The sequence below is a fragment of the Apteryx mantelli genome, chromosome Z (genome assembly GCF_036417845.1).
Source record: "Apteryx mantelli isolate bAptMan1 chromosome Z, bAptMan1.hap1, whole genome shotgun sequence".
Classification (NCBI taxonomy): Eukaryota; Metazoa; Chordata; class Aves; order Apterygiformes; family Apterygidae; genus Apteryx; species Apteryx mantelli.
Window position 1 is genome coordinate 59,445,992 of NC_090020.1, and position 27,005 is coordinate 59,472,996.

The window sequence follows — 27,005 nt, forward strand, 5'->3', positions numbered from 1 at the left end:
CAAGCAAACGAGATGCTAAGTACCTCTCCATCATGAGATGGCCGGGGCCAATGTAAACAAGACACAACGGCGTCCTCCACGTCCCGTCCGCCCTCCCGTCGGGGCCGCAATGGCCCTCTGAGGAAGCTCGCAGATATCATGCAACCAGGAAAGCTGTTAGCAACACCATGTGCTCCAGTCTCTGCCTCGCCACAAACAGCTTTTCCCTCAACACTGGCAGCTGATAGGCAGTAGAGCAGCTTCGAGATCGTTCTAGGACTCTCCAGGGCTCAGGCCAAAACAGCCTGTTTTGAGAGTCACGTGGCTATAAAGAGCTGTTTTAATACCCGTTCTTTTCCCTAGGCTTTGCTGGGGGCAAAGACTGTCCTTTACACGTAATTATCTGCTTCCACTGTGCTCTCTCTGGAATTAATACCAGTGCTCTTTATTTCAGTCCAGTAGCGTGATACATGCTAAAAGCAGTTTTTTTTTTTCCAAAGTATACTGTCAAGGTCCTTGTATTTTCTCACTGAGGAACAAAATCGTCGTGCTGATCCCCAGGCCGTAACCAAGCCTCACCAACACACCTGGGGCAGGCACAGGGCACCGCCGTGTACGGTGCGGTGCTGGGGCTGGCGGCCGCGCGTGCGGGGCACCCGCCGGGCTGTGGGCGGCTGGCAGCCGGGCCCCTGGGCTGCACGGCACCCCACGGCATTGGCACCTACCTGCCTTCCCCAATTTTTCCATTTCCAGGTTTTGCCACAAGGAGGGATTGCTGGGCTGGCTGTCACTTTGGCACATTTCCTTGAAGCCTGGCACTGTGTAAATGATTCAAGCACAAGGTATTGATTTACTCCTACTGTCTCCAGCCTGAAATATTAGGCCACTGAAAGGGCTTTCGCTGCACTTGATGATCCCTCAAAAGGAGATCAAAAGGTGATTTTTAAAAACAAAAAAATTAGGAAGGGAAAGGATGACTAGCTGCCAGGGAGGTGGGCAATCCCTTTGTACCCCATCTCCATCCTTATATTCAGACAAATACCTTCTATGGCTCCTAGAGGAAGTGTTGCATTCATTTGCAGAATTCGGCTTTCATTATTCAGGATTTTTATAATACCTGTTTTAAATCTGGAAAATTTGCTGGCTATGAGTCTAGTGACCTGATATGCTACTGAGAGAAGTTTTGCCTTTAGCACAACTGATTTAAGGGTTTCTTTTGACTAACCTGAAGGGGCTCTGAGGCAGCACATTCCCATCCAGCATTTTCACCCTCCCACGTGCAACCTGGATGTCCAGAAGGACGTTGCAGAAAGTCCTGCTTTGTCAGTCAGTTCACTGGCAGGGAGGTTCCCAGGGTCTCTCTCAGCTATTTGGTTTTGCTACTGTTAAGAGTCTTTCTAGCTAATATGAGTGATAATAAAAGCAACACTGGCACTTTTATAAATGGAATGACATTTAAAAAGCCAAATTCGTCATCCAAACTATTTGCAGTAAACTTGATTTCTTCCTAAAATTAAAACATACAGTGCTCTGCAGGTATGCAGATAAAGATGGGACTTTAAAGATATCTACTATGATTGGCTGTAGAGATAATAATGAAGTAATTTCTGGCACTAATGCCATAGTTTTCACTTCGTGAAATATCTATTCTTTTCCTATACTATTAGGAAATATATTCTTTGCCTACATTATTAGAAAAGGCCCAGCAAATACCTAGAGGGAGATCTGCTTCCCGTCCTGAGGAGATCCCAGGAAAGGCCATCACAAATCAGTGACAGAACAGAGGGAAGAAACCCAATCACATTATTGCTTTGTGGCACTGGCTACAGCAGTTTAACATTGGTTGTCTTTTCTCTAAACTCTTTTTGAATAAAATCAGATCTTTTTCACAAACATCACAATTAATTTTCTTCAATGCAAGGTAACACAAATTTCAGGACAGTGTCAAATTACTGTATTGTGATATTTAATATAGATCAGTGGTTCCCAAACTTTCTGGACCAAGGACCAAGATTCTTCCAACGTTACTGAACTTTTTTATCGCTAAACTGCAAAAGCCACAGTTCTGTGAACCAGCTGCAGACCACATATGGCTTTCCTCAAGTCCATGTTTTGGTAACTATTTTTGTTAACTCTACAGCATGGAAAAATCTTTGTTTCTACTTCGTTATTTGAATAAAGGACAATGTTTGCCCACTGTAGAGTGTACTTATCTCATGAGTGTTGTAAAGATTCATTCATTCTTACATTGTACAGCACATTGGAAACTGAGGTGCTATGTGCACATATGAAATATTTGATTACTACCATTATTTGTTACACAGGATAGATTCTGACAATATTTTTAATGGTAGAGCTTAATATATAGTATAATGCAAAAGGTGAGTTAAGGTTCATGAATAACTATGCTACATTCTCTGAGGGTCCATAACCTCAGAATGGGAACTGTAAAAAAACAGAACAGGGAGTACAAATGGAGCAAGTACAGAGCCAGTGTAACCTTTCTTTACAGATATTGTGTGCTGTGGAACACAGTAGGTATTGATTTCCCACCATTATTTTGAGAAGCACGATTTATACTATTTTCTGAAACACTAAGATTATAGATCACTTGGAGCAGCAAACATCCTTGCGCTGTACCTCAGAGTGCCAAAGAGTCCAGCTAGGGTGCCTTCTCCTTGTATGGCTCCCTATGGACCACTGCAAGTCAAACATATCAAATTAGGATAATCAGAATATAGCAAAAATAGCAAATGCTGTAAAATTCTTTCTATAAGGCAACTTTACTGGAACTCATTTTCTAAATCCTCTGTTTAGAGCTGAAGGGCATGAAATATCAATCTCTTTCCCTTAATTTGAAGATTTCAAAGGAAAAGTTATTGCAGTGGCTCAAAGGTTGTAAATATCCCAGCATGAACTTTCCTAGAGAGGTTAAAACACGTAAGGGAGGCTTCATTCCAGAAGGTAACATGGTATTTCTTTTTCCCAGATGGGACACAGGAAAGGATGGCTAATTGCTGTCTTAAAAGCTGTAATTACAGTGAGACTGGGATGTAAAGATTTACCTTGTTCTTAACTTTTCTCAACAACCAGCTAATCACTTAGGGTCAGGATTGACTAACTTTTGCCTTTTGTGTGCAGGAGCAGGCAAACACAGAAAAAATGTTGTCCTTGCATTTATATCCATAGTGGCTGACCACAGCTGAATCTTTGGTATCCCCAAGGTTTGAACACTGCTGGCCCTTAGGATTCTCTAAACACCCAAATCTGTACCATAGCCCAGCCTTTTCTGCATTGACTGTAGGATGTGGTTAGTGGAAATGGTACTATCTAAAAGATGGTTCAGAAGCTCATTTAATACTGCATTAGCAATGTCATCTTTCAATCCTGTGGGAGTGGTGCGGATCCTATGCAAGCTCCTATTTCTATGTAGGGCCATGTCTTGAGGGAAGACACTAGGTCTTCATCAAAGGATTCCATATTTGGATACAGTTATTTTGCTGAAGCCAGTATAAATAAGGTTCCAACTATTAAGTTGTATTACCAGTGTACCTGGAAATTTTCATTTTAACTTGCCATCCTAAATCCCTGTATGGCTGTCTAATTTGCCCAGTTTGGGAAACTGCTGAGCAACCAGCAGCTGACAGGGAATGAATGGCATAATCTGTAGTGCAAAGTCAATCATAACCTTCCAGCTGCAATGCTACAGGGAAAGTACACAAGGACAAACTGTACTAGGGGCTCTTCCACTCTGGGTCAGTATGTAGACAAACTCAGAAAGCTCATCTTCTTCATGGTGCTAGAAATGACAAGCTTCACATTTGGTGTCAGGAGATAGGATAGATAGATAGTCTCAGTGGTGTTTCCCCATCCCAAAAGTCAGGTGACTGATACTATTTACAGGCCAATTTACAGGTCAGCAATGCCATGGTAATGTGCGCTTTAGATACACGGAGAAGTGAGACATGGGTGTGTTTTCCTTTGTTCTATTAATAAACACTGAATAGCTTTGAATTAAATGTTTCTTCATACTGTGCAGCAGTGTCAGGAAAAAGCTATGCTGCTGGCCAACCTTAAACATCAAAGTGAAGGTGTCTTACCTTAATTGGCAGGTAAAACAGACAGCAGGTGACGAGATGCTGCCTGCTTTGAAGATAACAAAGAAAATCATAGCTCTTCATGTTAAGCCAACGCCTTCCACTTTACGTCCTCATGACTGTTTGGTTGAGAAGACAAAAAGGAGAGAAGCCTTCTGCTCTGACAACTAAATCTGAACCATCTCTGTCCTCCTGCCTCTGGAATACATGGAAGATGTTGCCAAAGCACATTCAGTACATGGAGGCAAATTCAGCTTTCCTGCCTTGGGCTTCAGGTTGCCATAAAGGAATAAGCTGTTTGTTTCCCCTAGGATGAGAAACACCGAGTACTTTATGTATTATGACAGCAAGCAATTCTGTACATACTTATGAACACAGAGCTTAATCGAGAGACAACTTTGGTCAATTAAACCTAGAGAGAGCCTTTAAAAATAGCTAAACAAGGCCAAACCCTCTCTATGCAATTTTCAAAAGAATTAACTATCGATACAAAGTATACAAAGTGAGTTAGCCACGGAAAACCTGTGCCTCTTATTTATGTTGGATTTAATTTATCTCACCTCCAAAAAATGCAATCAAAATTCTTTCTACTATTTGGGTATTCAGTTTCAGCTCTTTGCAAGACTGTTATGACTAGCAGGTAAATATTGCAGCTCCCAAGCAGGCTCACACACATCTGAACTATCATAATCCCCAAGGTGGACCTGTTTCAAAGATTGGTAGAAGTTATCTTCAAAGGATAGACAAGGAAGAGCACTGTCTTGAGGCACTGAACAGCACTTTTGCTGGAGGAGCATGCTTAAGACTGCTTTGAAAAACAACCTTTTACTTTTTAAATTCTAGTTATAATCTAGAGAATAACTCAAAATGAAGGTCTTTTAGATTTGTTTTTTCAAGCATAGTTTGTTCCATATCTTGATGCACTTTCACTGCAGAATAATTAGCATAAATTATTGAACAGAAATTTTGGTTGAACATTGTAACATTTTCCAGTTGTGCATGTGCCCCATTAAGGATCTGATTCTGTTCTTGTAAACTCAGGTAAAAACCTAAATTATTACCAGTTCAAATGCATTGTCTTATATTGTGTTCTTACACTGCATATACCCTCACAAGAACTAGGCAGCTTGTGAAGAGATACTCTGGTACCTTGTTACACTGAGTTCAACAGGATAGAAGTAGCTATGTCTATTTTTAAAACAGATCCTGTGGGCAACATATGGAGTACTTCTGAAAATGTTCTTTGATTTTCATTTTGCACAGGACCCTTAGATCCTGCACGCCTGCTCCTCACCTATTAATGCATTGCAGCTCTGGTGGAGAGGTCAGATTGCAAATCCATGTAGATCATTTATGTGCACAGTCTGCAGTGCAGCTAAACCTGCATCAGAGCCTGAAATGACTGACATAAGTAATCACACTGTATCAGACACTGCTGGAAAATTTAAATCAATGTTTTCTAAACTGAAAAGTGTATATTTATTTTGCTTTTTATTTTCCATTACAGATTTGTAATGAATTCCTAACACTTGTTTATTTTAAGTGCTGGCTGGGTTCTTGAGACTGAAATATTCTTTGCAAGCCTGGAATAATGAGAGCAGGAGCACAAAGCCAAAATCTTGCCGATGTCAAGTAGTTTATTTGATTTATAGGAGTTATGTTGCATTTACAGCACACGTAAGAAGACAAGGCTTGCTCCATGGTTACCTAAAACTACCATTGATTTACAGTAGATCTATATGATCAGACCAAAGGTTGTTGTATAAAAGTTATAGTGTAACTCATACTGAAACAAGGTAGAGATTAATGTTTCAAACAGAAGGAAAAGACGTAGCTGATTAAGAGAATGTAACGACCATTTAATCATGATTCTTGCCAGACTGAGACATCCCAAAATAGCATCTTCAGTGATATTTAATCTCTGCTCACTTACTGGATTAACATAACTAAAAAATGAAAGAAAAAGGAAAATAAAATAAGGTTTAGTGGTTCTTTTTAGCAATTAGCACTGTACAATGGCTTGTTTTCTTTGGTAATACCAACCTACCTGAAAGTGAGAATGCACAGCTGTCACCTTTATATAACAGGTTTGGTTTTCAATTTCAGTGAAATGCCTTACGGTTTCTTACACAAAGTTGAACCCTGGGGAATTACATATGACTTCTATACCTAATGGCAGTCCTCTGGGGAGTCTTTTACAATTAGATACATTTTCAAATGAACTCAAGCAAAGAAAAAAAGCAATTTGCTGATATTCTGCATTGCCTTTCTTGAAATAAATGGAACAGATGCCACCTTAGGGTCTGACTTTTATTGATTGCTTTATAAAGAATGCTTTTCTTTTAAAAATACACTCTCTGCACTGGCCTGCTGACCCTGGGAATTTAAACCTTATTATTCCAGTTTAAACACTTGCCAGTGCTTAGACAGTTAACAAAGCTAAAGCCTCTCCCAGCTGAACACCAGATTCCCTGGGGAATCCAATCAGGCTACTTTATTCTGGTCTTTTGAAAGTCAGGTCAAATAGCTGTTTGAATTGTAATGATCTCCATGTGAATTCTGGTTTTGATCGCAATCACTGATATCCTCTTAGCTTCCAGACAGACATACTAATTGCATTTCCTCCGTCATATGCAGTGCAATGCTGCTGTTGAGGTTTCTGAGAATTTTTTACTCACACCTGATCTTTCAATTGGGTAAACAAAACAAACGTGATATCCACAAGCTGTGCTAGTTCTGTCAAACTGATAACTAGTCTCCCACTCCACTTATCAGAAAAGTGAGAAGTTGTGATTGGACAGATGACTAAAAGATACTGTCTACATCCAGAAAACTGCAGTTGGGAAAGACCCTGGAAGGGCTCTGGAGTCATTTCAGTTGCAATTTCCATAGTTATGGTGTAAAGAGCAATGTCACAGAAGGAGTTCAGTATGGTTATAGCAACCCTAGAGATTTTTCTCAACACCCTGTAAGGGTGAGAGAGCACCATCCTTGCCTTTCAGACAGCCAGTCGAGTCATGGAGGACAAGTGGCAAGAGGGCATTCAGACTCTGACACCGTTTACACTTACTAGGTCAAACTTACAGCCTTGAAAAACAGCAGCAATTTATTTAAGTCACTATGGTTATGCCTTCTTCCAGCAAGGTTAAATTTTGTCCACTTCTTCAAAATTATCTAGCTGTTTCTTACAGTATTTCCTTTAGTAGCTGTCACCATGGTACTGTTCTGCTAGATATGAGTCTAATCTTCTCCAAACAATGACAACAGATACATTTCTTTACTCAAGAAATTCTGGAAATTAGCTGTAATTCCAGCAAATATTTTTAAGCGGTAAAAATAGATATACTTTTCCCTTTTTGTCTGTTCAATGAGTTTCTAGACTGCTTAAATCACTTCTGAAATAACTGTTCTGTTGTAGCTTCAAAGAAGTATTTTTACTAGGCCTGTTTGGCTGACTTCTACTCCAACTCCCTAACAATGGTAATACATATCTGCTTTAAATTAAGTAGTTGCTTATATACTTTACTGAAGCAGGTCCTCAATAAGATTGAAGATGGTTAGAAATCTTCTATTGGAGGAAAAAGGTGGTTGTGGAGTTCTCAGGCAAATTTTGAGGAGTACGGAGCAGTTAAGTGGAGGACAGCTGTTCATCCCAATTTTGGTGACACCACCGAGGCCCCCCCCCCACTAGAAACTGGCTCTTAAGAGTAAAGTATTGATCCTTACTGTACGAGGGTCATTTACCACTACTGGGATGTTTGCTGTATTCGTCTACTTGGAAGGAAGGATCACAGAACATACAACAGTTACTCGAAACTGCTGTGCCCAGTAAATACAAAGGTTTGAAAGGCACAAACTTCACTGGTAATGGGATGTCTCCTTTGAGGAGCAGTAGTATCATTTTCCTTGATGTTCTGGAGAAAAATTCCAGACAAGGTTGTAGAGACTTACACTGAGATCACTGAGAGTGTTGATAATAAATATATTTAGGAATGTATATGCTGAATGTTTTCCTAACTCCTGGTGCTGCAATACCTTACTTGGAGTGAATTCGGTGTAATTCAAGAAATGTGGAGATGGAGGGAAAAATATATTATAGTGCTTTGTGGTTTCATTTACAGCAACCTCGTAGATATATAATGTGCTGAAGTCCCATGAGAGCAAAAGCCCCACACAAAAGCTTACCTTGAAGGGCTGGCTAGGACACAGCCAGTGTCTGTTAAATGTCATTTGTGCTGCCAGGATAGAGCAGCCCTGGAACTGGAAGGCCCTGAGTGCTGCAGTCACACCTCCCAGTGCAGTGCAGACATGTCCTACATGTCCTGCAATGGTCAGGAGGCACTGCCTGATGCCTGGCCACTCCTTCAGCTGGCGCCTGGACCCGCTACACCTCCCATTTCAGTCCAGGCCCTGGCCAGGCAGACCATGCAGTTCAGAACACTTAGAGGTCCCCGATTCACTATAACCCATGATGTAAATATAGACAGGATCATAATCTCAGATTTTCTTCTGGGGCTCCTGCAGACTCTCTCTGTCTCCATTTCAACCTACCAAAGGCCTGCAGCTCAGGATTCAAGGGTAGGAGGAATGCAATGCATCCTGCCAGCCATCTGTGGTACAAGCTGTGCCTTGACTCTGCTGGGGTTTTACACAAGCGTTTTACTTATGCCACTGTAAAAAAAAAAAAAAAAAAAAGAGAGAGAGTAAGAAAGAGAAATAAATAGTCCTTTGTCTTTTTAACAGTGTTTAAATGGATTTTAGCTTCCAAGTTCATCAGTCTGGGAGCAACGGAATACTCTGGACGTTCATTTTCTCAGTCATGGGTTTCTGCCCTGAAGATTTTGTTCAAATTAAAGCAACTTCTCCCCCAACCGTTTGTGCTAAATAATAGTGGCAGATGGAGAGAAGAAAAAAATCCGGATTTTTTTGCTTTCAAGGAACCACAAAAGCTAATGAGGTAACGTTAATTGTTGTGAGGCTGTATTTGAAAGAGGTCTCTACACAGCAAGTGCATTACTTCCTCTTTCTCTTGAGGGTGCAGAGAACAAAATATGAAAGAAATGCAGCTGAGTCATTATGTCAGGCGATGATCAAATCAGATATTCTTGTGCAAAATTATACACTGGGTTTGGGGGTAAGGGATAATTTTACTTTTATTTGCTCCTGTTAGAACAGCTAATGCCACTATAAGTGGTGCCTGAGTTAATGGCTCACACTACAAAAACAAAAAAGTTTTTTCAGATGAGATTAATACATTTAAGATCTTTTAAAATATGATTAAGACATCTTCTCAGAGCATCAGTAGCATGAAACCCAGTTTTCTGCCCATTTTTCACTTGGAGCAATTTATCTTTGAGGTGCAGTATTCTAGCCAAACACAGCAGCAAATGTTATTTCGCTGATAAAAACCTTCATTTCAATAACCATTCTGCTGTCTCTGTGTTTTAGTGGTTTTTACTAGGGACCTGTGAGAAGCAGGCCTTTACCTTCTCTAAGGATCAGACAAAATTTGTGACAACTCTGTAAGATACAGTAAATAATTAAGACTGGTGGGCATGGTTAAAGTAGGATTTTCTTCTACATGCCATCATTTGCTGACCTCTTCCGGGCAGGGTGCTTTATAATGGATGAAGCTTTCACCATTAATAAGCATTTTCTCTGTTGTTTCCTAAAGAGCCATTCATTAGATTAACAAAACAACAGTTACGAGCTAATAAAGGTCCTCTCAGCTCAACTTGAGAGAAGGACATGTTAAAGCCTCTAGGCAAAGTGTCATTTAAACTGAAATGTCAGAACTGGCCACAAAGACTTTGACCCGTAATTGTGTCCAGAGAGTTCAAATCGTGAGAGCTTCCAAGGGAGGAGAGGGGAGCAGATTTGCTGGAGCATTCAGTGCCCACAATTAGGATTTTCAAAAGAGCTGCTGGCACCCACCAGCACCCCATTGCTCTCAGTGGGAGCAGAGCACTTGTGAAAAGTGTCCCTCCACCTGCTTTTGAGAATAGGCATTCAAGGTGAATTTGGAGACCTACAGCTAGACTGTCGTTCTCACATGTGCTTGCAGTGGCCCCTGGGGAGCTCCCCAGGGGATCCGGGGAAACCAAATTAAGGATGAGAAAAGAGTAGATCCTTCCTCTGTGTGTGCAACCGCAAAGCATAATGGCCCAGTATGTTTCAATTTCCTGAATGTTAAAGGTTATGTGGCATTTCCTATCATCTGGGGATTTAAACCCTGAGGGTTAAGGCCAACAGTTCCCATGAAATAAGCACTGAATGGAATTTGCATCCAAAATTCAAACCAAATTGAACTTTAGTAATATTTTAGCATACATTAGGCTAATGAGCCTGAAGTACTCCAATGTATAAAATAAATTTCATCATGAAAATGCATCCAGTTCCAGGGTAAAATATGGCACTACAGCAATGCTATATCAGATTTTAGGAAAAACAGTCTTGGACACAAAGGAAAAGAAAGATTGAAAGAAACTGGTGCTCAGTTATAGTTTAGCCTGAGAACTTCCATTTGCACTGAAGGTATCACGCAAAGTCACTAGAAGTAAATAAAACATTCATGTTACATTTAGTGAAAGCTGACATATCCAAAAGTTGTCTTCACTAGCCCTATGCAGATATAACGGTCCAGTCTAAGCTTAAAGAAGAGACACCTATCAAACTATTTCCTGCAGTAAGAAACCTAATCATCATGAAGTCTCCCAAATACCTATGTATTTGCCACTGTTCCTTAAACATGCTGCTTATTTCTGTAAGGCTCTATCACTATATCCATATCTTAAAATGACAATTGGTACAGACACATTAAACTTCACCTCTCCTCTTCATATTTTCTTTACTCTGCTAGCTGGGCTCATGCTTCTCTTGCTGAAGGAGACGTGAATTGTTAAAACTTCTTCTTATGTAATTTGCAGCATGAAAGAAAGATCTGTTCACTGGTTTCTTTCATCATGCTGCTTGCTTTCTCTGAGCTTGCCATGGATAAAACTGGTCAGCCCCACATCAGCCAGCTCTGGACGAGATACAGTCTTTGTGTGCTTTTTGGATGGCATGCAGGGCTGGAGCAATTACAGCTCAGCCCAACGGCAGGCTATTAAAGGAAGAGGCATAACAAATACAAATCATAGTTCATGTGCTTTCCCTTCTCTAATGTTTGCAAGATGTGCCTTGGATAATTTCCTCATTCTCTCTTAGACTAACAGATATTGCACAAAGACCACAGGCGATCGCCTTCTAAAAGGCTTTAAAAATTTCGGTCAGTCTGGCGTCTGCTCTTTATTCCCAGTTTTGTTAATTAGAGTTGTGTCTCAGTAGCTACAGTGGGTATTTAGAATTATGCTCTACAACTTAGCAACCTACTAAGAACATAGATATGTATATTAATACAAAAAAGTTACAGACATTTCTGAGTGCAGATTATTACAAAATTGCAGCAGAGTCAGTTCAAGGATTTGCATTTAACCAAATGCTCTCTAGTTTGTAACAAAGCTTTCTGTGTGGCTATGAATCTTGACGAAACAAACTGTTCAGTCTTGGTGATGATGCGCACTGAAAAGCAAAGCCTAGTACAAAAAAGGCTCATATTTTCCAAGTCTGGCTTTGGAAGTAGTAACCATGGTCATGTGCCAGCATGCTGCAGCTCAGTCCATATGCAGAAGTCTTGACAATGAAAATGTTTGTGTAAAACATCATAATCATAAATATTCTGAGTGTAAAACCAGGTTTGGATGCAGATTTCATTTTCCCCTTAGATTCTTTCCACTTTGAAAGGCTTTGGAAGTTTTCACCGCCATCCACTGTCCCTCTGGTCCCTGCCTCTAACACACACAGACGACTTTCCTAGGATTTGCCTATAATGAAAACGGAGCATATTTTCTGTGGTGTGCCAGATGGTGCTTGTGAAGACTGGCCATACAGGAGGTTCCTAATTAAAGCTTTAAACTTGGGGATGAGAAGCGGCAGGCACAGTCTGCTTGATGCCCCGATAGTAGACATAGAGGCAGGCTGCCTAACGACCTTTTCAAGGGCACCCTCACACTGATCCTTGGGGAGCTCATAATGACAAGAGGCAGTTAATTTAAAGCTAATTGAGAAAACTCTTCCCAGCCTTCACACAATAAAGCAAGGTGTCAGACCTCAGCTGGCATTTGCACCCTGACAGGAGGGAAATGGCCAGAATCAGGCTGCAAAAGCTGCCACCTCATTCTCACTTCAGACAAACAAAGCGTCCTAACCCTTCCATGTTCATGGCTTCAGCAGCACCTCAGCCCATAAATAAGAACTGCCAAGGGGGAGTGCCTGTAGCTAAGAACAGAGATGAATCTTGCAGCTAAATAAAGGCTGCTTCTTTAACAAGAATAATAGCCTTGCAGAGCCGGGGGAGCACGTAAGCGTGGTGCTCTGAACAGCTGCCCACTGGCACAGGCTGATGTCAACTTCCTAAAAAAGGGCCTGCCCCCAGGTAGGTGAGAGGGGCCCCTGAAGCCAGTATCCGGGGAAACTGGGTTACTAGGGCACTATAATTCCCTCATCCCCAGAGAAGTGTTGGGTTTTATCCTGGGCCTGCTGCACTGACACCTTCCCTAGCTTTTATATGGAGCATAGTGTTACATCAAGGACTATAGCTGCTACTGCAAGAAAGTGAATACTTGGTGTTTCAAAGCAATAGAGAAAGAGGGATAGGCACACTAGCTGTCAATGCACGAATAGCATTATATCCTGGAAAACAATGTCAACTGTTCCACTGTAAAGCCATTCCCTGCACTGGGTGGTGCCACAGGCAGCTGGAGGGGAGAAGATCCCAGCAGAAAGCACAGCATCTGCAGAGCCGTGAGTGCTCAGAAGGTTTTGGCCACCCAGGCATCGCTCACAACTGCTGCTTTGCCTCACTGCAGAGCAGGTAGATGGCTGTCGACTGCAGCTCTTAACCTGCATCGCTGACAGGTCTTAGGACACTGAATAAGTCGGTCCTGCTCTTCTGCACCACTGTACTCCTAAGCTTCAGGGGGACCCGTACTCCTCAGCCTCCCCCACAGGGATCAGCTTCTCTCCTTTGTTGAGCCTTCACTTGTGTCTCCATGTTCCTCCTCCCTTTGACACCCTCTCCTCATACCTACACTGGCTTTCCTGCAAAATTTCTAAGCTCAGCAGAACTTGCTGTGGACTGTTGACCCCACTCTCACCACCACTTTGAACAAACCTTCGGATTTTTTTTAAAATAAGGAATTTTAAAAGATAGTAAAATGCCACTAGAAGAATGTCCACATCCTGCCAAATTGTTGGTTTCCCTGTCCCATATCTGAAAACTGATTTTCCCAAAGGCGTCGACTTTTGGGAGAGGTTTCCCATTGACTCCCAAACATATGCCCAAAATATGAGATAAAAGGGATTTTTGTTACAATTTTAGGAAAGGATGGCAAGATCTGAATTGAATCTCCCCTTCATGCTATGGAAGTCACAACTGCCTTCCCTGTATGTATTTGAGCTAGAGTCATCAGCCCTTACTATAGCAGAGAAGTTGCTCAGTGTAAGTACTTCTTCTTCTGGCTCCTGGTGCAGCTCCTGGTTACAGCAAGCTGATTTAAGAGATGTCCACCTTTCCCTGCCTCCACTCACCCATTGCGATCCCTAAATAACACCTGGTCACATTCTCTGCAGGGCCAATGAAACTGTGTGACTTTGCTCCAAGCCAGGTCGGGGATTCAGGCTGAACCTTGCACCCCTCTTTTTTGCTCATGTGTTTTGGAAAACATAAAATGGAATGACACTTTTAGAGCAAGATTTTCACTCTTTTTAAGGATGCCAAATATTTCTAACTTGTAAATGAGTCTCAACTACTGTATACAGATAAAAGGACTGGAATTGTTAGAACTCTCCTTGCTTTCATTGGCTGCAGATCTGACCCTCTGCTTCCACCTAAGTTATGGTCTGGACACCAAGTGTTTTATAAACTGTGAAGAGTAATCTAAGAAGTAGATGAATATTCACATCCTTATTTTCCCCAGACTCATTCTCTGGCTAATGCTGCAAAGTTATAGAATTATTAGTGTCCTATAAATACATATTACCATAGATATTCCTACATATGCGCACTGTAAAATACGCTATGGCAGATTGTAATCTTTATGAAACTGAGTGAGTGAGAGAAACAGTTTTATTTTTTTTTTAATTTTGGAAATCCTTAAGAACATGTTGAAGAGGATTTGCAATGCTGGTAGGTTCACCAAATTCCTATTCTAACAGAGGAAAGCAAATTAGCCATGAAAGCAATATCACAGACATGAAAAAAAAAACCCTATCTCATCAGAGAGCTGTGGAAATGAACAGCAAACTAATCTGCAGGGCACAGAAAGTGTGAGATTAGTTCAGTAGAACAGGAAGATTTAATTAAAGACATTTACAAACCAAATTGCAAAGCATGTAATACTCTCCTTTTGAAAAGCTTGGGAAAGAGAGCCATTAGCAGAAGGTGGGAAAGAAGGCATGAAGGCTGGGGAATAGTGAGGACTGCCAGTCAGTTGCAGTGTTGAGGGCTGATTGCTCCCCCAAGGAAGGCTGAGGCAAGGTGGAGGCAGTTTGGGGTGGAAAAGGGCAACTGAGGTAAAGGAGCCTGTTCTTACCTGAATTTTAGGTTTATCACTGCCACCATAGGGTCAGCCCAGCTCTCTCAAGGCTAAAGGAAAGCACCCACAAAAGCAAGTGGCAGAATGTATTAGAACAGCATTTGGCTCTATGAAGAAAAAATGATCAAGGATCATATTTCTTTCTAAGCTACAGAAGTGCAAACTCATCGCTTTCAGCCCAATCAAGAACAGTGGTTGTTCCCTACAACATGAGGAACTGATTTGTGCATTTGGAGAGCACGGAAATTAGATGTTAATCTTTCCTAGTCCTCTAGGATCTGATTGTGCAATGATTTGCAATGATGATTTTCCTGAAACTAATGTTATGACAGCATTTCAATGATGTCTATACATGCAATATGCAGGGACACCACAGCATCACTTTGCATAGTTTTGCCAGTAATATTTTACAATGCCAAATTCTGTGGAACGCATTCATTAGCAGGAGCTCAACTGTCTCTTAAAAGGAATGGCACCTTCAGCCCCTGCAGCTGCAAGGCCCCAAGCAAGCACACTGCTACAGGAGTTGAGTGTTCCTCCAAAGTTCCCAAGAGCGAAGGGTCAGCATGTGCCAGGTGAACTACATTTCGGGGTGCAGTCCTTTTTGCATCTTGCCGGCTTTACTAGTTGTTTAGCAGCAGGAATGGCCCATAGGTCATTGCAACTGTGTCCCTTCCAGAATGTTTTTTTTATTTAGCGCCGACAGCATGTGGGGAGCTTGGGGAAGGAGGACACCATTGCCAGTTCTTATGCAGGAAGCACTGTGTGGGGAGCTGGCTTGTGCAAATCCTTCCTTACTTTACAGTGAGTCACTAGCTGAGCTTATTAATTTAGCTCCAATAGTTCTTCAGATGACATTCTATTTCAGGCAGAAAAGAACTATGTAGCTGCTGTATGAGCAAGGAAGGAAATTGCTTGGTGATAGCCAAGATGATAGAAATCTTTTTGGAGCGAAAAGGGATTTCTTTCTTTCTCACAGCTGTTTGTTTGAGCTGTGAAGAACAACTCACTCAGAACAGAGAGCAGAGCATGTAAATGCAGTATCAAGGACACAATGGCTATAGGAAGTGAAATGCTGTATACCTGAGCCAAATTACTGAATGCAAATAAAGGACTGAATAGCTGACTAATGGGGAAATCAGCTGTTTTATTTTTTTCCTCAGGAAAGTAAATTGGATTTCTGTACATTTTCATTTGCCAAGTATATTGGGCCCCAATAATCTTAACTTCCCCAATATGTGAAAGGTTTTGTTCCCAATGTGCTGTGTTATCTTGCTGCCACTGCTTTTAGTTCAATAGATTCTACTCATTTAAGCCTGGCAGATCAAAATGGGCTGTGTTTTGTCTGACTGCCAGAGTTCACCTTAAGCAGATGCTAATAGTGATTGTAAAATGGATGTGCCTGTGTGTATGTGCATGAATGTAAACGAGATCAAGAGGAACAGATATACAGCCAGATCAAAAAATACTGGATCTTTTTGAAAACAACTCAGAAGAAGCCAGAGGGAATTTATACTGATGATTAAAATTTGAGGAGATGGCACATCATGTGTCAAGCAGAGGAAATGTGGAAAGGGAATAAAATTACAGCGTCAATCTCTGTAAGTAGTTGGCACATGTTAGGAGGAGAATTTATGCCAGCCTTGTGGGCACAGTCTGCCCAAAGGGCATCAGGAAATGCTGATTTCCTGCCCTGCAAGTCCCAGCTACTCTGCTACGGCTGGAATCGCGCCCAGGGCAAACTGTGCTGTGCGGGAGGCACCGAGGCAGCAGGCTGTGCTGGACTGGGCATGGTAATACGCACCAAACACTCATTGAAAAAGCATGTTTTGGTGCCGTACTCATCCTCTCCCTCCTCCCCCTGTTCCTGCTCCTTCATTCCGTTTGACACAGTCACCTCCAGCCTCAGGCTCACCTCGCACACATCAAAACAAAATCCCCTTGCAAATAGGTTCAGTTTCAGCAGCTTCGCTGGCTTATATACTTGAAGATGTTTGAATTTCCTGTCAGTTTGGGTGCTGCCAGAAATTTTCTTTGGCTTTTTTTCCTAAACTTGTAATTAAGACAGCATAGTGGTTCTTTGTAAAAAGGCTGCTTTAAGATTCTCAGCAGATGAACAACAGAAATTGTACAGATAGTGCCCTACAGATTTCAGTTCTCCTAAGGTTCATCAAAACCTTCCAGGAATTCAAGCCTACACACTGTCCATATATGACCCCTTTCTATTTCCAGATGCTCTCATGAAAAGTTACAGACAAACAACAAATTATAATCCTATGAATACTGCTATAGGCTTTTTTTGGTAAAACTTTTCCCAGCAATACAAAATTCTTTTTGCTTCTGCTAACGTTTCCATTTATTCTCCGCATATTGCGGGTCAAAAATGAATTCTTTCTAATCAGAGGATATCAACTCAAATATCATACATTGTGTGTTACTTTTGCCCATTGACAGGTAAAAAGATTATTAAAAAGACCAGCATGACACAAAAACATCATTAATAAAAGACTGCCACTTCCTGTCACCAGTAAGATAAAGAGAAATCAGTTGTGCCATCATTATGATGGGAAAAGGAAAGCCATTTCACATTTTGCAGTGGCTGAGAGAGATGCATAGAGAGACATTAATCATTAATCAATATCACAACAAAAGGCTGTGAGACAGGATGGAGCGATGTCTTAAATAAGACTGGAAAACATTTCTGTTCTTCTTCAACATTAGGCAACATTTGGATGAGACTTTGCGCAAGGTGTAGCTTAGAGTTCAGATCTGAGGCTGGACTGAGATTAGGATTTAGTACTGGCAAAATTCCAAAATCTGTACTGTCAGATTTCATCCAAAAATAAAAACACCAGGAAAATCATTGATCTCGTGAGACCCCTGCCATCTTGAGAAGCAGAAAATCTCTTATGCTTTCTTCCATTTTGATCTGTATCTAAATAAGAGTCAAGCAAAAAGATTAAACTGAAGCCATAAAGTCAGGAATTTCTGACTCTGATCCAGGCATATTGTTGTGGAGGGAAATCGTATGGAAAGAGCATTTAAAATCTGGAATTTTGGATTTGCTTTTTAAAAGAAAACTGTGACAACTATGCACTTCAGAACTGTATCTGGATTTCCCCCAAATTAAACTTCTTCTGGCTAGTGTAGATCTATAGTTATGGATCAGAACATTTTTTGAGATTAAAAAGTTGTTTCTTTTTAATAAAAATTGCCTATAATAGTACAAAATGCTGTGTGCATATAGAAGTGCACGTGTTTATGCATATTTATACATATAAAGAATAATACAAATAGACATACAGACATTAATAGCATTTCATATAGAATATTAATTTCAGCCATAATTTCTAGGTAAATTAAGTCTGTTTATAGCACTTTTTAAATATTGACCTTTTTACAGCAAAACTTTTAAATATAGCTGTCAGGATAGTGCATGTAACAGTGAACTGAACAAGGGTGTTGCTGGTTGCTGTGGAGATAAGATTATAGAGGAAGGTCTCAAAAAATTAACACTAAGCTTCTGATGGCTACACAAATATAATCAGTGAGTTGTGGCACAGCCTATATTGCTGTTTATAAATAACTCTGGCTCTTTTTACACATTGTTTCCCACAACTTTTGATTTAGGCAGAACAATAACTTGCACACAGCTAGATAACTGTTTTAGTCAAAAGCTCTGAGAGCAATGTAGTCTCTTAATGACACTCAAACATTAGTTCAGAGATGTTATCATAAAATTAGTTATATTCCCTACAAGACACCCTTAATGTTAATTTTGATGGCTGTCTTATTGATTGCCTACTGAAATCCTTATTGTGTTGGTTTGCCTAGGTCTCCGTTGGGCTCTGTTAGGAGCGCTTTTGCCCCAGGCTAGCTGCCAATCTCCAAGACACTGCACATCAGAAAAGGTCAGAATTACCAAGGGCTGGCTGAGGACATAGAGCCCTGCACTGAACTGAAAGAGCACTTCATTAGGACAAACATAATACGTTTGCTGAATTTCTTTTCATGAGGTAGTTATCTAGCTGATGATTCAGGAGTAAATGCAGGAGACAGGCTGTCTGTTCTAACCTCTCATAGGGATTAGCATTGAAATTTCATGGCTTGACAAAAAAGAGAGAGAGAGAGAGAGAGACTGGCTAGAACAGGCGAAGGCAGAAAACACTGAAAGAGAACGGAGAAACTCATTAGCTGGGTTTTGCTGTCCTCATACCTCTTCGCACCCTCAGCTCACACCTTCTCCCCAGCCACAGTGGCCTCTCCGCAGTGGGCTGAGCCCTGCTGATGGTCCCCCCGGCCCTCGGGTGCGCTTGGCCAGAGACGTGTCGAGCACCGGGCATGGCCACCCCGTGAGACGGGACACGGCAGAACTGAGCCGGCAGAGAGAGCTGGGGGCGCCCAGCGCAGCAAGCGCAGTGCAGGCTCGCCTCTCCGGGGCCTGCTGCGCTCTAGCTTTCTCGGTCTGGAATTAATCTCAAGCTAATAAGCCCTAATTTCTTGCAGGCTTTATTGGTGTGGGCCATTGCTGGGCTAACAGCCTCCTCACCCAAGCTGGCCTTTGGGCAAGCAGCCCCGGCACCTCTGCTTGTGGTGCAGGTGTCTGCCTGCGCTCCCCTCTGCCCAGCCTGGCCGAGGCGCCCCAGCACCTGGCCTCTGCTCTCCCTGCTGGAAAACACCGGCTTTGAGCGCCTCGTGGGGCAGCAATTATCGTGTTTACCCAGGGGTATTTTCACCTGTTTTACACTGAACATCAATACAAGTAATCTATGGCAAATAGCAGAGTGTTATGTCAAAATTTTTTTGGCTTCAGGACCACCCACTATCAATATTAAACTGTCAGTTAAAAAACATGCTATGCTTTATGTCTCAGCGTGTGTGTAGCATCCAGTGTGTGTTCCAGATTACAATTTCAAACAGCTTCTTCAGAAGTAATTCCCATTCTAGCCATGGAAGGATTTCAGTAGCATATCCAACCGTCAGATTACCTCACAGAAAACTTATTTTGACCTTTACATTGTTAAATGAGGGGGAAATGTTTATTTCTTTGCACATATTCTCAGTCCTCTACTTTTCCATTACCAGCATGGATTGGTTTCTACCGTGTGGTGAAGCTTTCTGAATGAGCTGAAGACCACAGGTAACTTGAAAGCCAAGCAGAAGCAGCTGCCTATTTAATTACACAGTCTGCAGGACAAAGGTTAATTAAGAAAGAACCGGCTGAGCAGTGGTTGACTGGCCAGAAGGATCCTCAGTAAACCTGTGGATAATCTCATCATTTCAAGTTGGAAACCAATGTGCGGCGAGCAGTACTGTGAGCTGGATCCCAGCGAGGCCTGACACCACTCCACACCTGCAGGCACTCCTGCTGACACTTGCTGTTGGCAGCCCTTTTCCATGGATCTGGCTATTTGCTGCCTTTTCCTTGGAGATGTTTTCAATCAGGCTTTTAACAAAGACCAGCTTCCCTTCTGGAAAGACATTCCCCAGCTCAGCCAGGGCTTACTAAGCCAATACTGGGTAAAATCTATAGGCTGTTTTGCAGGAAGCTAGGTGAAAAGGTTTGAGCAGCCCTGCCTGGTCTTAATGGTCTCTGAGGCAGCTTGGGAAGGGGCCGTGGGTGAGGTAGGCTTTATTTCGCCAGGGCAAAAATGCCAATGCAGGGAATGGCAGTGGTTTCTGCCTGCGAGGGGCTCCAGGGGACTGCCTCGGGGCGGCAGAGCCGGCCAGGGCAGCCGCGGGGCAGGCGCCGCTCCAAGCAGCTGACGGAGGGGCCGCGAAGCCCGGTGAGGTGCCCCCGCCCTGGCTGTGGGGCCAGGGGGCTGCAAGGAGGGTCCCTCGGGGGAGCGCGCTGGGGGCTCCTCTTCCCCGCAAGGGGAAGGTGCCCTGTGCCAGTGGAGGGGGCCAAGGCAGAAGGGAAGGATTTGCTCGGTGCCAAGGAAGGGAACAAGGGCCCTGTGTGCACGCAGGGACAGGAGAGAACAGGTCACACGTCCTGTGCCAGGAAGTTGTTTTGTCCTCGTCCTGGGGCAGCAAAATTTATTTTTTTCTGTGCTTCTGAGACACTCAAGCCATCCCTGCCACTTCCAGTGAAATATAATTCAGTGACAACAGGATGAGGGTGAGGTCTAGCTATGACAGCAGGACAGTTGAGGGTCATCTTTCTTTTGTAGGTGCTACCCACAGCTGAGGAGTTTATATTGGTCTCATTGGCAGGAAGGTGAGATGAGTTATTTTTGTAGCTATCTAAGCAAAAGAGAAAAGGACAGCTCCTACTTTGTTGCCCTTCCCTAGTATGCAGTGGTCATAATGAACAACACGGATTTTCTATTCAACCTTATATTTTTGAACTTTGACTTTCATTTCATTTTGTATGGAGAGTCCCTGCAGCTCATTTTTCTCTTTACTATTGTGGCAATTTTTCTAAAATTAAAATATTAATTGAAATCTGAATTAGAATCTGATTGCAATCTAAATTGAATAGAGGAGCTGTGACTTTCCAGTTTTCTGCAATCATAAAATTACATGGCTGAGAGAGCTAAATCTAAATGTGTGTTTTTTTAAAAAAAATCTCTTCCTGCTTCTGCACTTGCTTTTGTATTCTAATAAGCCCAAACTCAGGAGGCATTTCTAATCAAATAGCTAGAATTTCATGTCTGATTATGGATGCATATTTGTAAGAAGAAATAATCTGGGAAACAACTGGGGTTGGAGGAGCATTTCTAAATGATATGTATCTAATTTCTCCCAGTTGATAGCATTTTCAGCATTTCTTGGCTCTATTAGATTTGTATTCAGTGCACAGCTTTAAATGCTAGCGGCCTGAGAGAATGTGTTACTGTTCCTACAGCAGAGCAATAAAAATGTCAGCAATGGGTTTGATATTCAGTACTATAAACTGTACTTGGTGTGGAAGCCCCAGAGACACTGGGTTTGTTCCAGGCACTGATTCAGTGAATCACTTGGTCTCCTGCCTAATTTTAGGCACACAAGTAGTCCCACTAAAATTATGGAAAATATGCTGGAGAAAATACATAGAAAGGCCTTCAGGAGTCTGAGGACTCATTTTTAAGCAGCTGATGGATTTTGTAAGGTGTAAAAGGCAGTCACGTTGCAAAGGCTCCCTTCTGCATGGCTGGAGTTTTATAGCCTGATTCTGGACAGAGTCATGCTGGGGACAAAGCTCCTCTTGATTTTAATGATAGAGGATGAGAGTTTAGGTCCTGATCCAAAGTTCTTGGGAAAACGGTTTTATTGGCTTCAGCTGGTGGACCAAGACTAATCCTCTTTTGCTTCAGTCATTTAACTGAGGTGTCTATTTGGGGGGTTTAGCCACTCTTGACTTTGTCTCTGAGCAATGGAGCTGGTGAGATGGGCACCTCTGCAGGCCAATGAAGGCTGCAGTTGAGATCACACCCCTTCGGTCACTGCTTGTCTCTCCTCACTGCTGGGATGTCTGGGCAGACTGTGTGCCTTCCCCAGGCACCTCTGTTTATCAGGACAGCTCCAGGCTGTGAGTGGATCTTGCATGCAATTCAGCAACTTCACTTGCAGTTGGGTCAGTAGGGGTTCAGGGACTTTGGCAATTTAAAAGAGATGTTCAGTGTCCTTCTGGAAGAAGCTATGCATGATTTCTGTAGAAGGGTACAATGAGGATTACTCAAACAAACTCTTTAGTAATTTTTGAGCTATCAGCTCTGGAAATTGTCATTGCCTACAAACAACAGAAGAACTGTTATTTGTATGCAAATTTGCATAGAAAGCACTGTTAGAGTAATTTCTTTCCTGAGCAAACTTGTTGGTGGTCACAGACTTTGGCCTGCCCCAATTGCTGTTCCATACGGCTCTAAATTGGCTGCTTTAGGCAAAGGTCATATTGTGGTATCAATTACTTGCTACTACCTGGAAAATTTAATTTCATGCCCTGCAGTAGGTCTGCTTTCTTCTCTACTATGATTGGCAACTGTTTCCCTGTTGGTAACTGGAATAGCTCATTTACTTGAAGTGATTAAAACCCAGAAGCACACTGATTTGGAAGGGCAGCTTCAGGGTGCTAAGCATAACCCAGAGAGCTCTTGCACAAATGCATTTGGATGAACAGAACAAAAGCTATTTCTTGCCCTTTATAAAACCTCTTGAGAAAATGTATTGTTTACGAAATGTGTCACATCAGTCCGCTCCTTGTCATCCATTTGGTGCTTAGCTAACATACTGTGTTTGTCTCCTGCAGGTTAATAGTACAAAATGAAAACTGGGGGAAATTAGCGGGCTAAGAAAGTGTCCAATCAGTTGTCAAATCTCTTCTCTCTCTTAGAAGCCTCTTAGGAGCTTCTTAAACAGCTGGTTTGTATTTTACAAGATCCAGAAAGCTAGGCCTTCATTTATTCTCAGAAATTGTTTCCTTCCCAAAGGATATATTATGTCATTGATTTTAAAGTGGAACTACTAATCAAAGTAATGGGGTATTTCTGCTTGAAAATGGTTTACGCAATATGGGCAGTGACAAGGATTAAAAAAAAGGTGCACAGGAGTGAACCTGATCCTTCTCCACTTGACCAGAAGATTTTGGTTTATGTTTCTCCTGATGTGTTTTCATGACATACAAGGAACTATTCCAGCCCCATGAGGAGCAAGGATTTGAGAGATCTGTGAAGATCCATAATAAGGAACTACTAATTATTGTTTGGGTGAAGAGAGGCTTATTTAAAAATAATTAGCAGTTACTATGACAGTAGACTTTCACTAATTCAAGTTCTCTGGGTCTCTCTCAGAGTTCAGATCAGAGTAAGTTCAAACAATTGCAGTGTGGTGGCTGAACGGAAGTCTGCAGCCTGCAGGTGCGCTACAGGGGCCTTCCACAGAGAACAAGTATTTTGGCATAATACAAAGCAAATTAGACATTATTTGAAAAGTATTTATGCCAGGCACAAATACTCCTGTGGTGGTAGCAGGATGAGAAGCATTTGATATGGCAACAAGTTAGCGCCTGCCTAACCAAACTGTATGGGTTACTGAGTTCTAGGATCAAGTGTTTCTTTACTAGCAGCCAGAAGGTTTAGCTTCTGCTCACCTTTGAATTCAGACCAAAGTGTCTAATTTAATTTTCCATGCATGTTTGAGTCCCGCCTGCATGCACTGCTGCCAATGTGTTCCATGTTGTGCTACAGGTAGAGTTTACTCAGTAGTGGATATATGCCTGTCACAGCAAGTTTACAACACAGAGATCTGCTCTAAAGCTCCTGGAAGCCGCTAAAACACTTATCAAGCCCTGGATCAGAACCTGGGAGTCCAGACTAAATTTTCTTTTTGAAACTCCTTCGGTAAAAAGCACCACAGAGAAAGGAATGAATAAGGAGTGCAACTCTACACATTACCTCTTTTCTCTTCTGAAGAGTGTACCGCTCCAAAGAGCAGCCAAGTTGCTAGGACCAGATGCTGAAGCTCTCCAGTGGGAAGATAAGTGGTTTTTGGAGGCAAGTGATGATCACCTTTCACTTCATAAGACTGCATCCTCATCTGTTGTAAATCTCCAGCGGAACTAGTGACAGCTAGGCCTGCACAATCCTTTGACAAGTCTGGATACTTATTTTGCAGCCTACCTCTATGAGACTTAACTCTGGGCTTTGTAAGCCTGGCCCAGCATTGTCACCTCCAGTTGCAGCCATGTAGTAGCAGCTCTAGGGCACTTGATGAAACGAGTAGCTAAAGCTTCATATTTCCTTCTCTGCCCAGAGGTTACATTAAACAGGCAGACTCAGTGGCCATGTCCTAGCAAGTCTGTGTTCTGCCTTTGGTCCTGTCCACTCATGCTTCCAGACAGAGGGCATAAAAGCATGCATATTGCCCCATCAGCCTTCCTGGCCGTTCACAGGAAGAAAGAGCCTGCTTTGGATTTAGCATCTCTCCAAGACAGGAGAATCTAGGCCTGATGATCAAGTACTTTCATAACACTCAAGGCAAAAAACAACAACTGTGAATAAAGTGGTAAACTAAATGCAAAGACATATGCTTGTCCTTTTAAAAGCAATGAGATATTTCACATGTTTGAAAGCACATATGCATTTATGCGCTTTGTTGGATGTCAGCCTGAATTCACCTTTTGCCTATCCCTCCTTTTTTTTTTTTTTTTTAACTTCTTAACAAGATTGTAAATATGTCTGGCACTCATGTATTACAAATAGTTTTACCTAGGATAATACCTAAATATTGGCCACTAAAACACTGAGTTGCCAGAGCCAGGCTTTGCTAGTAGGAATGTAAGTAGTTGCTAGTGGTTTGGTACTGCAATATCATAGACTGCCTGGAACAAATTTGCAGGTCTCAGAGAAGTGCCATAGTTCTGGCCCCAAGAAGGCAAGGCAATTGTCCCTCCCCTCTCCTTTTGGTGAGGGACAGTAGGCCACCCTCCTGGCACTACCAGGAGTTATTCTCATCCAGTAATGTTTGTCATTTCTTATTGCTTTGCAGTTAGCGCGCAGTTGCAAAGTAACAGCTCAGGCAACGCTAGAGCACTACCACTCACAGTGCAGTTTCGCAATGTTACCACTCATGCTCAGTCACTTTCAAATTGTGAAGCACCCCTTGTGCTGCCTAAACTGCACGCTACCAGAGTGCAGTGTCCAGTGACTTAGCTACACCATCTCAAAAAATAATGGGATGAATAATGATGTAATTTGAGCACAATGTGTTAAACTACATTAATTTACTGTAAATGGTCAAAGAACAGAGAGATAAAGCAGGTCCTAAAGTGCACTTGGCTTTTAAAATTTTGGTGCAGCATGTGCCACATCTCGTTAAAGATTTAAAGAAACAGATTCTTTTTGTTTTCTCTGTAGAATGAAATCACTCAGACATCTTGCAAAGTGTAACACTCAACTTCTCTAACATTTCATAAATGTCACCAATGCAAATTCCTGCAAACCTGTGGGCATCTGCTGCTCACTCCTTCATGTTTCTAATCATCTTAACTTTTATACTGGTTATTAGGGAAACCTCCAACAAAACTCTAGTTAGTGAGCCTCTTTGAAAGAATCCAAACATGAACTATAAATTCAGCACTTTTTCACTGTTGAGAATTTCCAGTATCATAAATTCATAAATTCACATCTGGAAATGGGTTCTTCAGAGTTCATTGCTTATTCCTCTAAGGATGGCAGTGGCATAGTGGGGAATTAGGCGCTCAGTAGGAGATAAGCACCCAATTCACTTTTGTCTCACTGATGCCTCTTTGATGAAAAGAACTGAGATAGCAGGCCTTATCACATGCACTCTGTTAGGATACTCTATGTGCTCCCAGTTATCTTTAACATCCTAAGAAGGACTTCAAGTGGAAAATGAATTCTGGAGTTTTGAGTCTGTATCTTTGAATTGTACATCCTGAATATTTAGAGAAGAATGAGGATTGTGCTCGTTTTCAGTGGAAGGCAGTACTTTAATGACTTCTTTCAATTCTAGTCCTGTTCAGAGTCTCCTAACTTAAGAGCAGGTATTGACAGACATCCAGCGGTTTTATTTTTTCCAGTCCTCCTTTCGCTCTATCTTTTTGTCCCCTCTTTCTAGCTGGAAGTCAAGACCCACAGCTGGAAGAAATAAAATGGCTATATTGCAGTGCTTTAAAATTAGCATGGTTCAGTTTCAGCTCAGAACTAATAGGGCTCTCTGCAGAAGACACTGAAGCTCGCGCTCTGTGCGTCTGTCTCTCTTCTAATGGAAAGAACATAAGCAGCTGCCATCTGAAAAAAAAGTCAGAAAAATCCACCACCTACCTCTTCCCTGCACTCAGCAACTAGTGTTCATCCTAGCACAGTAATGAAAGACAATTCCATCCCATCAGCATCACATTATCAAGTAGCTTCAGGTTGTCTTTAATCACCTTATTATTTTTCTCTTTCAAAGTTTAGGCTAAATGATTTAACAATACCCATGTGATTTCCCCATAAAGAATGTGGAATTGGTGTCCATATGCTGTAAGTTAGGACACACAAGAATGGGAAAATTGAATATACTTGTTCCACTGCAGCAATAACAACAACCTCCCTTCCCCCCTTTCCCCTGCCCCTCGCCAAACCTCCTTCTCCAAAACCACACAACCATATGGCCAGGGTAATAAAACATCAAGGCCTCAGTCACAATAGCAATCCCAATAAAAAAGCCAAGGTAGGAGCCTTCACAAGGCTTAACCGCCATTTACAGCGGATCCCTGGAGTGTCTAGCTCTGCAGCTTTTAAACACTGCTCATATCCCCCATAAAAAATGTTTCCTATTTAAATAATAAAAAATTTACTGCATGAACATC

General features: G+C 42.0%; 1 long non-coding RNA gene across 1 annotated transcript in view; it reads right to left on the reverse strand.

Annotated features, from left to right (window-relative positions):
- Nucleotides 1-2,083: 2,083 nt before the first annotated feature.
- The window catches only part of LOC136995348 (uncharacterized), a 35,037-nt gene continuing 10,115 nt past the window's right edge, over nucleotides 2,084-27,005 (reverse strand). The window contains exons 2-5 of the long non-coding RNA XR_010886929.1: nucleotides 8,628-8,747; nucleotides 5,933-6,022; nucleotides 4,080-4,383; nucleotides 2,084-2,679 (exon numbers count right to left, since the gene is read on the reverse strand). This is a non-coding gene — a long non-coding RNA (uncharacterized lncRNA). The remainder of the gene's footprint in view (nucleotides 2,680-4,079; nucleotides 4,384-5,932; nucleotides 6,023-8,627; nucleotides 8,748-27,005) is intronic.